A 10,369-nucleotide genomic window follows, 5' to 3' on the forward strand; every position below is an offset into this window, starting at 1 on the left:
CGCCCCCGCCCCCGCCCCCTGTGTTGGGCACAGCATTGTCCAAAGCTGGGGTGGGGGGGAAAGGGAGTTCCCCCTCCACGCCCCACATTCCCTCTTCAGCTGGCCTGCCAGCCGGGCAGGGGGCATGGCCAGGTGATAACCCCAGCTCCCATCTCAGGCAAAGGTGTAAAGCCCCCATCGCAGGCTTCCCTGCAGCCTGGAGCCATCAGCACCGGCAGCCATCTGAGGAGAGAGTGCAGGGAGAGAAACGGTCCCCTCTGAGGGCTTCCCACCCCCTGTGCTGGGCACAGCCTGGCTGGGGTCCAAAGCAGGCAGGGAGTGTGGCTGGGTGATCACTTGAGGGTACTCCCAATGCTAGCCATGCACCCCCAGCATAGCTTCCTTGCAACTGAGGGCTTGCTCTAGTGCCTGAGCCACTGCAGTTATGTGCCTACATTTCCTGAATGTCTATTCACTTGCAAATTGGTTCAATCTACAAAGGTTAGACTAACCTGCAAAGATTGAATCAATTCAGGCTCCAGCTTTTTGAATGTCTGTCCCTAGCCCATATATCCCAGGACAGATTGGCCAGGACAGTCCCAGATTTTAGAGGCCAGTTCCAGCTTTCAGGTGAAAATTAAAATGAGTGTCCCAGGCACAGCAGCAGAAGCTCTATTGTTAACACATGTTAACACCTGTGAAGTAAGAAACAATGGATCACTAATAATGGGCCATGGACTCCATGTAAACAGCAACAGCAGCAGGGAGCAAGGAGAAACAACAGCATCCAGGATTTCACATTGTCCCATATAGTCACCCTACTTCTAGATCCTTAAAGGGTGTCTGCACTCTGTCACAGCAATATAAAAATCAAGAGGAAGTGAGAAAGGGTTAGAAGCAGGTGACATTAAATTGGTATGATTCCAACTTTCCCACACATCTCTGCCAACAGACTTCAGACATTATTCTTTAATCTTCATCGGTATCCATCTGGGCTTCCTCTAAAAGGTGATTTTTTTCCAAATTTTAATCTAGTTTTTTGATTTGGGCATGATATCAACTGCAGAGAGGTCGTTTTATTTTGACCTAAGCTAAATGTGGACCAAGCTCCAAGGTTCTAGAAATTAAAACCTGACATAAAGCCATATTGTCCAACAATGATGCACTGACAAGAGTTTAAAATCTTATGGAGTATTCATAGTAATGAACAATGTTTAGCCATTAATAAGCAATGGGATAATAGATTCTGAATGCCTGCTATTCGGAAAGATACCCTAATACTATATTCACAAAAATTACACTTTTCAGTAGCTGTGTACTTAGATTTATTTAAGAGGCACATGGCTTAAGCTGAGTCATTTCAAATTCTGGAATCCATAAAATTAACGGAATAAGCAACCTATAAATATATAGGTTCTCCCCTTCTAAGCAGACCACTATACAGAAACAGACATCCCTCACCTTACCACCCCACAAAACAATAAGGTAATACATAATTCTTATAGGGTATATTGTAGCACAACAAGTCCAATGTGAGAAGAGTTAAAAGGCAAGTTACCTCCCATTTAAATTGGATACGAGTTATTTTGAATAGTCCCTTGATGGTACCTTCAGTGGTATCACAGAGACAAAAGTGGTTTTTAGTTAGCCGTATTCCAAATCATAACCATATCTGTCAACTGCTATCCCTTTTAACTACTTACATTAAGATTATCTCAAAGATTTCATGCAGGAAAATGTTAAATAGAATTCTTAAGCTACATATTTTCACAGGGATAGAGTTTGGGGAGAGAAGACAAAAACTCCACCAGTCAGGTAATTGGGAACTGCTGTGTCAATCCCCACATCAACAAAGTGCCATTTGTGTTTTCTACCCCTGACTGATTTCTATTGAAAAGAACATACTAGCAGGCTTGTAGCTTTCACTCATCATGGAGAAATGCACTGAAAAGATGCATGTCATTTTCAGTTATTTCTGTTCATTTTCCCAAAATATGAGCTGCTAAAGAGACCTGCATGGAATAGTCAAGTTTGCCCAGTGATAAATATTTTCTTCTGTGGTACTTTCATCTTAGCATGGTGAGTATTCACATACACACACACCATGTGCAACTTTTCCCCACAAAGAATTAGCCCTCCAAAGTCAGGGTGTACATCTTAAGTGGGAAAACTAACTTTCTGCCCAGAATAGGAGCATGGAGACACTGTAATGGCTGCTGCTTTTCTTCCTTTTCTACCCTTCAGCCACCCACATGGAGGGAGGAGGAATGTCCATTCTTTAATGGCAACTACAGTTTCAACCCTCCCACAGCTGCTGAATTGGCAATAACTTTTGGATGAGTGGTCAAAATATTCAGTACATAACATGCCAAATACTGCTTTCAATTCAGCAGCAGCTGAAAGAGGGTTAAACTATAGCTTTTGCCCGAGCAGGAAAGGGAGGGTGAATGGGCTGAACAGCGGGCTTTATCCCTGTTCCATGCAGCCATGATTCTGCAAAAGTTTTTCTTCATTCTGCCTTCATATAATACAGTGTATGTTTTATTTGGGGGTACATGGTATGCAAGAAATTTTTCTAGATGTGCTGCTCACACCTTCTGTTCATTATTTATTTTCACTTGGGAAAATTTTCACAAATGAGGAGCTGGCTCAAGTTCATTAAAACTCATGAAGTGTAAAAAACTTCAACTTTTGGATGACATGTACACTTGTCAATATCTTAGCAATGTTTAAGATCTTCTCCTTTCATTAAAACATACAATGTGAAATGTTTTCAATTCCCACGGTATTGTTTTTTAACCATGTTCCAAGGATTCTTTCCAGGATCTTTTCTATTTCTTAAAAAAAGGAATTAATCTTCAAGCTTCAAAATTACTATTAATTGGTGGCTTCATAATAGATGAATTCCTGAACTGATTGCTGCAAGGTTATTTAAGGCTAATTTGTGAACAGACTCTTCTCTTGCAAGTGCTAGTATTAACAAAGCCAAGGAGTCATTTAAAAATTCTCTCTAAATTTTGTCCCAACATAAAATTTACCAATTTACTTCTTAGTTATTGAAGTTATAGAGTGTGTGTGTGTGTGCGCGCCCACAAACACATGTTTTACAGGGTTTTGTTTGCCCCAGGGAGATCAGACAGGGAGCAATAAGGCCACCAGCTTTATTGTACTAACAAAAAACTTAGCTGAAGGCTTGCAAACAGACCAGCAAGCAACAATTGTTGTCCTGTGGGGCCAGGCCAACTCTCAGGATCTCAATATTGTGCTGTTAGACAGGAGGGTGTGACACAATTGCACATATACAAACACACAAATCAATTAGGTGCATACACACACACACACACACACACACACAACCAACTCAGGCACATACACATCCAAACCAGCCTAGGCACATGCATACCTATTACCAATTCAAGCACATACACACACCAAAAATTAGACAACAATCAATTGTCAATACCCATACACTCAGTACACATACACATAGCACTAACTCATATATCACGCACATGATGACACATATATTCACCAGTTCACACACATACCACCCACCTACACATATGCACAGGTGAGTTCCTAACTTGGATGGTATGGGGAATGTGTGTGTGTGTGTGTGTGTGTGTGCTTGGGGTACTTGGGATACCTGGGGGGAAGGTTAAGGTTAGAGAGTGAAAGTTGCCAGGACCAGGATTAGAACCAGTAGACTAGGGAGAAGCTGGGCTGAAGAACTGAGGCTTGGGGTTACTTAAGGTCAAGTGGCCCCAGGGTTACTCAAGGTCACTGGTGCTGGGGTGGAAGCAAAGGAAAAAGCCCGGTGGCAAGGAGTAGACAGCCAGGAAAGAGAGAGGCAGAAGGCTGGAAGATTGAGGCTGGAAACTGAGGCTGAAAGCTGGGAGATCAGGGGGCAGATAAGTTGTGGCAAGGAGGAAACAGACAAAAACCCAACTCCTGGTTTCAAAATAAAAAGTTTATTAAACAGAAACACACCACACAGCCCCATGAAGTTATTGGTTCCTACACACACACAAGCACTCACAATGGTAACAGGAGAAAAAGACTCAGTAGAAGGGTTGGAGTCCGGGTAGGGAAGAGAACCAGAGTCCAAGTCCTTTGCTTGGGGAAAGAAGGTGGGTGATAGTTACCTATCCTGGGCTGTGAGTAGATCCTCAATAGCCAGTCAGGGTCTTCTCCAGCAAGGTATTGTCCAGATGGGGGGTTGCCAGAAGGGCCGCTGGGTGGATAGGTGGTATGGCATGGTGCTGGTCCAGATGGAGAGGTCATCCCACTGGGTCTGTCTTCACTGCCCTCTTTTATAGGGGCAGACCCTCTATGACCCTAGTGGCAGGGGGGTGCCCTGGCAAGAGTCAGCCCCTGGTGTATTGAGCATGTGCACTCCTAGGCAAGGACATGTAGTTTCAGATGTCTTAAATGGTGGTTTGACTGATTTCTACAGCAGTCTTTTTCTTCCAAATCTTAAGCCAGGGAGGGTCAATGCAGGGTGATGGTTGGGTCATCAAGTTGATGGTTCGGTCATTCAGAGGGAGCTATTTTTAGACCTACTGCCATTGTCTCTCAAGCACCCTCATTCATCCCCATTCATTTAGGAACTAAGTTACATAGGAGGGGTAGGTATGACTCACACAGTTACAATGGAGTTACAATAGGGTATGCCTGGGCAGGGGACACAAGATGGAGACTTGACAAAAAAAAACGGAAACTTGACATGACTTATGCTAACTTACATATGTAGGCCTAAATCATATAGTATCAGGAAAACAGTAATAGAGAACAGTAAAAATCAATAGAAACATAATAATTATACAATATAAAACAGTGGATATCCATAACAGGGTACTTATTTGAAAAGGAGAAAAAATAATGAAACAAAAACAACTTGCTACCATAATAAAATGCTGAAGCTTATCCTAGGTCTTAGCTCACTTATACTTATCTATAGCAAATAGAGAGAGAGAGAAAAAGTCAGAAATGGTTAAGAGAAAGGAAGGGAATGTATTTTAAAATTTAAAAAAACACAAATGAACAACTGGGGGTTTTGCTACACAATTAGCAATAAAAACCATGTGGCACAGTGCTACCTACTGGTAGGAGTGCTTAACATACATAATACTTTATACACACAGTTGAATTACAAATCTCCTCAATGTTGTGCCTTTTAGTTCCTTTACCTGATCTTTTGTTAGAAAAAGGAAATACCCAGAATAGATTCACATAGCTCACAAACTGAGCTGTCAAGCTATAGTAAATACTCTAGCTTTTATGTGAAAACATACGACTACCGCAAGTACAAACATACAGAGATCTGTTTCACAACAATTCAGCCTGAAGATGCTGCCAACTGACTGAAAGAAGTTAACACAGGCTGGAAAGAAACGTTTGAATCTCTTCGTACAAATAAATCAAGAGCAGAATCTATGTGCTGTTCTCAACCTGGGTGGCATAGACTTATTAGCAGACACCACTGTCAGAACACAGTACAATTATAAGTTAATTACTTAACGGATAAATGCTATTCAGGCCCGATTAGGGAGGTAAAGAGAATTGTCTGTTGGTTACTATGGCAGGTAGGCTGGGAACTACAGAAAATGGAGCCTAGAAATTAACATTCATCTTCACCTAACCAAGGGTAAACCTTTCATGGTTAAAAATCCGCATATTCATTCTATTTTAATGCCTTATACGCAGGCAGTCTTTAATGGCGGGTAGATGAAGCCAATGCTTCATTCAATAAACTTTACCCGCAGTTTCAATCACACTTCATTGCTTTTAATTGCACTTTAGTTTGAACCTCTTAGCTTTTAATTATACATGAATACATTTTAGTTGAAATGGTGGCATGGTGTAACTTCTGAGATTGCGGTATCAGCTAGCTAATCGTACATATCTACTATTTTATTATTTTAGCTCACCACCCTTCCATTTTAGCTCAAATTCACACTTTTACATTTTCACTAACACAACAAGATCCATCTACTATCAGATGGATTCAGAACTGGCTTCAGAATAGCCAGTGTACAGGAGCCATGCCTTTAGAAATAACCGCCAAACTACCATCAGTAGATGAATACTGTGCATCAAAGCCAAGAGAACGGAGATTATCTTTGTGGCCTCCTCTAGAGGACGCCATAATAAAAGTAGCTGCTCTCACACCCCTGATCCAAATATATGCAGTAGGCAGCCTCCACATGCAGAGCCAATAAGGAGCCCAGACAGATGACACATTTACTCTGATGTAATCTGCTGTTACAAGTGTAAACCTGGAGTGGACAGTCAACACAGAGCCCTGCATGGCACTCCACCTTGGAAAGTCAAGAGTAACCATACAACAGGATCAGTTACACCAGTGTGCAAATACAGTCTGTGTCACTATTCCCAGCTCCTCCCAAAACCCACCCACACTCCCAACTAGCAAGAAGCTCTATTCATACCTACTGCACACAGCTTTGTCAAAAGAACTGACCATCCATCCACCCTGAATGCCAGTACAGTATACAAAATGATATCAATCACACCAGTGTAAATGTATCAGACAGCCACACCCAAGGAGAAATCATGAAATGACAAAAGGGGAGGGGGGCAGGTAATGACCATCTTTGGGCAGGAAAAGGATTAGAGCAGAGATGGGCATGGGTGCCAGAGTGTGGCACGCAAAGGCATTTTGCTTGGCATGCATGCTTTGGGGCGGACAGCAGGAAAGGAGCTGGGGCTGCACTGCCACAGCAAGGATTGGGCCCCTTGTGGCTCCCCTGCCATCTGCCCCTAACATATACCAACATCTTGCAAGTCGAGGTTGTGGGAGGTTTTGGCATTCTGCCCAAACATGTTACTGACCCCTGAGTTGGAGGCAGACACAGGAACTAAGGTGACCTGAGACTGAGGCCAGCAGGCAGAGTTAGAAAGACTGTTCATTCTCTATAGGGAGTGGGAAATTCAAACACTAAGTACCTGAAGGCTTGCAGATGATTCCCTGTATGTTTGAAATGAGCTTCTCTGAAGAATTCAGCACACCTGCCGTAATAGAAAGGACACACATTTGCTAAATTCCAGACTTTGGCCTTGCCAGATCTTATCATTAACCTTGGGATGAGGACTTCTTTTAAAGCACCACTTTTCAGATTCTTGAGAATCTCAGTCTTCATTTTAAAGATGTTTTCCGCTTCATACTGTAGGGGGAAAAAAGCTTGAAAATGTATACTATAAAGGCTGAAAAGGAGCCAGAAAAATTATTTTTCAGAACTCCTGACTTTGTCCGGGACTGATTGATAACCTCCGATTGTGAAGGTTGCCACTGCAGTTCGCTATATTTTAATTCAAGGTTGAGATCAATGGTCCAGAGAGCAAAACAGTCCACTGAGCTAGTTGAGTTAGGACACACCAGTATTTACAGCCAATGGCACAGTGATGTGGTTTGCATACATCTGAATAACTTCAACTTCCTTGTCAAAATGGGTGGGTCAAGTCTAGAGCAAATTTTGAACTTGCACCCCTCGAGTGATAGAAAGACATCTTATCCACCCTGGCTTGGTGCCCCAAATTTTTTTCTGTTAAAAATGGTAAAAGATTTTGTTATACTCTGTTTGGAGCAAGGGACATAAAGTCACTCCCTCTCTAATAAATTCCCTTTCACTTTATCTACTCTGGGTCAAGCTGCTAGCATATGACTGACATGCATCAGCAATGGGACCTACGAAGCCAGATGCATACAACCCAGACATGTTGGAGTTTGGGTGGAAGGAAACAAAAAGTTGTAGCCTCTTCTGCTTCCTCATGTAAAAGGAAAATATAAATTAGGTTGCAAATGCTGGAAAATCAAGATACTTGTATTGTCAGGATTACTAAAAGGACTAGGGAGGCATTTTCTCCCCCACTGTGTGCTGGGATGGGTGTTCTGAGGGAGTACATACTTCAGCTATTAAGTAGGTGCAACACTCCTGGTTAGGTACTGGGGATATGCCTTTGAAAGGACTAATTCTTTCAGACACTGCCACCTAGGCAGTATACCTACTCTACTTCCTCAGCACAGTTTAGCCTTACAGGGGTGTAACTGAGGCCTCAGTGTTGCATAGCTGCCTAGAGTGCAGCATTTCAAACAGTAATTGCTGGCTAATGGACTAGCAGCGCACACAGGGTTGGGGGAGAGGTCACTTAGCAGTGTTTTCTGCAGAGTGACAGTTGTCAAGGCTCACTGGCCATAATTGTAATAATAATCCTGCGCTACTGTATGTTCAAGGCTAAGGCCAGAATCATACTCCCTCTTCTATGCCTCTAGGTCACTGCCAGAGTCTATATCCATACCCTTCTCCTCAAATACAATGAAGACTTCTTGCACTGCCAAGTGATAACACCACCTTTTCACACTTGGCATTCTCTGCAGTTGGCAGGTCTGACTGCTCATGCAGACACCTAGCCTTGGACATAGACCATTATGACAACTCCACACATCCAATAGCTATGGCAGTTTGAGGAGATTTTCCCACCCAAGCACTTGTGTTACCCTCTCTATTCATTTTCACAGGTTTTAGATCTCGTATGATCATTTACTCTGACTGCCTGCAGTTCCAGAACTACACCACTGATTTCAGCATCAAATCCATCAGTTCTGTCTGAGCTATGGCAGGTCTTTGAGTTCTGATTTAAAGACATCAAGCAATGGAAATTGAAGCATGCTTAATCTGCACACTGTTAAAAACGGGCACCTATTTCCAGGCTGAACTTGCCTTGCACTGTCTTCCAGCCACTGGGTGCATCTACACGAGATACTACATTGCCATAGTGGTGACGTAACATCAGCAGGCACAAACCGTGACACCAACACTACTGTGCGTTGCTACTGTGCAGCAGGGTTGGAAATGGCCTGTGTGCTACCAGGACTGCACAGTAACAATTGCACAGTTGGAAGCACGTGTAGACGCTATTTTAGCTGGTGAAGGACAGAAAGCATTCAGTCTAAATTCTTTCCCTCATTAGGAAACCACCACCAGACATTCCTATTCATCTCTTCCTGTGTACAGACACTGGGGGAGCCTCTGAATTCACCATGTAATTCTCCTCTGTCTCTGAGGCTACTGTTATATTCCAGCACAGAACAGCCTGAGCAAGTAGCAAGCAGGGATGAAAGGAGTTCGGCAAAAGAGTGGGACAAAAAGTCTCAAATCTTTTCTAATCTCACAGCAGTATACACTGGCTGCCTTTTGCTTTCCATGTGGAGTCTAAGGTTTTGATTTTGAGCCATTCAGCCCTAAACAGCTTAGGACCCATATGACTAAATAACATGAAATGTACTCTGAGCAAGACTCTTGGCAAGTCGGCATGTATTAGAGCCAGACAAAAATACCTAGAGATAACAGTTTGGTTATGTTCCACTGAAAGCAGCAATTTGGAGAAAAGCAAGGCCCCTGCAGATATTCTGTTTGTGGGATAAGTTTGTACGCAAACTGCAGCAGCTGGATGTCATTGAATCAAATCTCTCCATTCCATGGTACCAGGAACCTTCAAAACAAGATTCCTGTAGATTTTGCAATATCAGGAAGGAAAATAGCAAAACTGACCAACTAAATTACAAGATCTGAAACCTTTTTAGCATTTTATATATAGATCTCCACCAGAATGTCCCTATCAACTTATTTATACTTAGATGATCCTAACCTCAGGAGTTATGTTTAGATCAACCTAAGTAGGGTCAGGTTGCTCTAAAGGCCCATCTACGCAGGCATTTAGGAGGGTTAAATAGGGCAAAAAACGGTGATGCAATCTAAGTTAGTTCACCTGAACCAGTTTAGTTCAGGAATGGATTAACCCCATCTATGCACATTCAGAGTGCAGCCCTGGGGCTGGGAAAACCCAGCAGCTTGCCCAAGCCCTGGTGTTGTGCTTTCCCCGAGCTGCTTCCTAACAGGGCTATTTTTACCCCTCTGACCTCCCATCCTCAGGTAGACAATCCCCCATGTCTGCAGACCCGCCAGCCTCCCATAACCCCACCAACTTCCCTTCCCCTCCTCACTGCAGACTCATTAACCCCACCCCGAGTTACTTGCCTCAATTTTCCTATGTGGCTCCCCGTACCACCGAATGGATGTATGTGCTGCTTCTGGTTTACATTCACAGGGCTTAAAGTAAGCTATGTAAACATAGACCAGATGCAGCAAACACCTGTGTGCACATTTAAAAACAAAAAAGATCATTTACTAGCAGCTTCGTGCTGTGTCTGACTAGTTAGCCAAGTGCTACCCAATAGAGTAGCTGCACTCATGTTTGTATTTCCAATAATAATAGTATTCCTATTGCTACAAAGAAACCAACAGAGATAAGAGATTGTTGAAATACTGTATACAGAAAACATTTCTGGAAACTTGTGAAAATAGTAGGTAAA

At 42.9% G+C, this 10,369-nt stretch overlaps 1 long non-coding RNA gene across 1 annotated transcript in view; it reads right to left on the reverse strand.

Annotated features, from left to right (window-relative positions):
* LOC109289409 overlaps positions 1–8,046 on the reverse strand; it is a 21,915-nt gene extending 13,869 nt beyond the window's left edge. Inside the window, exons 1-2 of the long non-coding RNA XR_002095356.1 lie at positions 8,035–8,046; positions 3,473–3,475 (exon numbers count right to left, since the gene is read on the reverse strand). This is a non-coding gene — a long non-coding RNA (uncharacterized LOC109289409). The remainder of the gene's footprint in view (positions 1–3,472; positions 3,476–8,034) is intronic.
* Between the last annotated feature and the right edge of the window lie 2,323 nt (positions 8,047–10,369).

Source organism: Gavialis gangeticus, unplaced genomic scaffold, assembly GCF_001723915.1.
Source record: "Gavialis gangeticus isolate Ggan-Ray unplaced genomic scaffold, GavGan_comp1, whole genome shotgun sequence".
In the NCBI taxonomy this organism is placed as follows: Eukaryota; Metazoa; Chordata; order Crocodylia; family Gavialidae; genus Gavialis; species Gavialis gangeticus.